The sequence below is a fragment of the Megalobrama amblycephala genome, linkage group LG4 (genome assembly GCF_018812025.1).
Source record: "Megalobrama amblycephala isolate DHTTF-2021 linkage group LG4, ASM1881202v1, whole genome shotgun sequence".
NCBI classification, from domain to species: domain Eukaryota; kingdom Metazoa; phylum Chordata; class Actinopteri; order Cypriniformes; family Xenocyprididae; genus Megalobrama; species Megalobrama amblycephala.
The window spans coordinates 27,232,315-27,234,605 of NC_063047.1; the positions used below are offsets into that span (position 1 = coordinate 27,232,315).

A 2,291-nucleotide genomic window follows, 5' to 3' on the forward strand; every position below is an offset into this window, starting at 1 on the left:
TTGCTGTAATTTTTGTCCAATGTCTTAAGTTGGACTTTTTTAGTTTTTAATAATTTAATTTAGTGTAATTGAGTTTTCATCCTGGGGCTATGCCAAAAATGTTTTGCTGAATGAATAGCTCCAAGCCCCCCTTTTTATCTCTCTCTCTCTCTCTCTTTCTCCTTTTCAATTCATGTTAAAACATGTATCGCTGTTTGCAACCCATTTTGCTTGATGCATGACATTTCTCTTTGAAACAAGGCAAAATTATAGGGCAGGACTTTATTTTAACCTTTGGTAATTATTTGAATGCTGAAAAGTGGATGTTGAATACCAGAAGGGAGCCTAAGTAGACATTTGGCTGAGAGGATGAGTGAGCTTACAGTAAACTTTTTATTTATTTATTTTTATTATTCATTTTTTTTAACCTGCACTGATGAATCATTCACAATAATGTGGTTTAAAACTTTAAACTTACAAAGTGTTTAATGTTGAATGTGTTTTTTGAGCATGTCGGGTATTTTTAAAAAGATTTGAGAAATTTTCCTTTAGTGTTACATTGACAGCATATCATTTCTTTTCAATACAGCACTTCATTCCTCTGTATAGTTTCTCTTGGATGTAGAGCTATTATCTTATCGCACAGGTGAAGATATAAGAACTCAATTTGTGCATAATTTTATCAGTTCTGAAACAGCAGTTATTAATAATGTATCTGTATGAATTCCATATAAACCTGTCTGATAGAGTGCTGATTTTCACATACTTTTTTTTTTTTTTTTTTGCTCCGTGTCTTTGCTCCACTTGCAGGCTCAAAGATTTATACATCAAGTGATAATAATCTTGCACTAAAAGGCTTTTCTATTCTGCCAAATCACCTCAGGTAAGGTACAGCCAGTACATCTTCAAGAATACTGATGATTCTGTCCAATTTCAGTATCTAATGCACACACACATGATTCCATCGCGTTCCCTCTTTATCAGATTTGCCGTCAAGAGGTGAGCTGTATGTGTGTGTACATGTGGTGGAGGTTGGCAGCCATTACTCGGTTCTTCGGAAGCACCTGTCTCCATGACGATAACAACCCTGCCCTCCTTTGTCTACATTAAGGTGAGAGCCGCATCCTCAGAAGCACATGAGTGGAGGACAGGAAAAAAGAAAGATAAGACTGTTTTTCTCTGTATGCCCCCGCTCCTCATTCCAGTGTGCTTTTTCTCCCCCCCATTGTGTCTTTTCGCTCTTTTTATCAGCTTCTGAAGAAAAATGTGGCTGTGCCAAGTCAGAATTAAGTTTTACAGCACTAGTATCTGTGTCTTTTATGGAGGGAGCAGAACTCAAATGTGAGGTACAAATTCCTTGCAAATTGGTTCAGAAGGCATTTATCTTTAAGAAGAGAGAAGACGAGCATAGAGAGGAGGGGAGTTAGAATAAGACATTTTGTAAAAGTTGCCTCTGTGAATTCGCCTTCTCTTACTGATAGATGAGCCTTCTTCACCTCTATTGAAACGCAGTGTGATGAATGGGCAGGTCATTGATTCTGGCATCGGAAACACGTCCTCCACCCTTATGCATATTCTCCATAGGATACAGTAGATCACACGGGTCCAACGCATCCATCACTCACAGGTGATAATTGTCAAAATCTCCGTGACTCGTACAATAATATGATGGGCAGAAAGAGTGTTGGGTGTCCGGTTTGTCTGGATGTTGTCTTAGGAAGTTTGTGATGTAAACATTTTCGGTTGTTATAGTAGGGCTACACTATATTTGGCTAGGCTATTTGTGCCAGCAATTTTACATAATAGCCATTTGAAGTTATATGCCAGCCCCTTTGAGTTTGTTTCTTAACTAATTTGATTAATTAATTTGATCATGCTTTGATGCTTGGATTCTGCTTCAAAAAGAATGTAGAGAATAAATATAAACATTATTTTTCTTATTTTTCAGAGTGTTTTTCTACTGTAATACTGTAGAAAAATCTGTAAATTAAGAATATTTTTATAGGAATCTGAATTACAAGCAGTGCAACAAATACTTCCATTATATTTACATACTTGAAATATTATATCATTATTTTCTTAACATTGCAAGGAAAAATTACTATATTACATTAAGAGAAAGATGCATAATTGTCATAATAATGTTTCAATGAAAAAAGAGGCTTAATAGTACGGAGCCCCTAAAGCAGTGGTCGCCAACCCGTCGATCGCGATCGACTGGTCGATCTTTATCACTGTTCCAGTAGCTCGCGAAAATAATAGAAATATAAGTACAAAAATACATTACATTTCTCCAGTCTTTGTACTTTATT

The 2,291-nt window shown here is 36.1% G+C and overlaps 1 long non-coding RNA gene across 1 annotated transcript; it reads left to right on the plus strand.

Moving 5' to 3' along the window:
- The first annotated feature begins 324 nt into the window (after positions 1–324).
- On the plus strand, positions 325–1,932 carry LOC125266112. Its single transcript, XR_007184439.1, has 4 exons — positions 325–862; positions 964–1,090; positions 1,231–1,325; positions 1,461–1,932. It is a non-coding gene; the product is annotated as an uncharacterized LOC125266112 (long non-coding RNA).
- Positions 1,933–2,291: the final 359 nt, after the last annotated feature.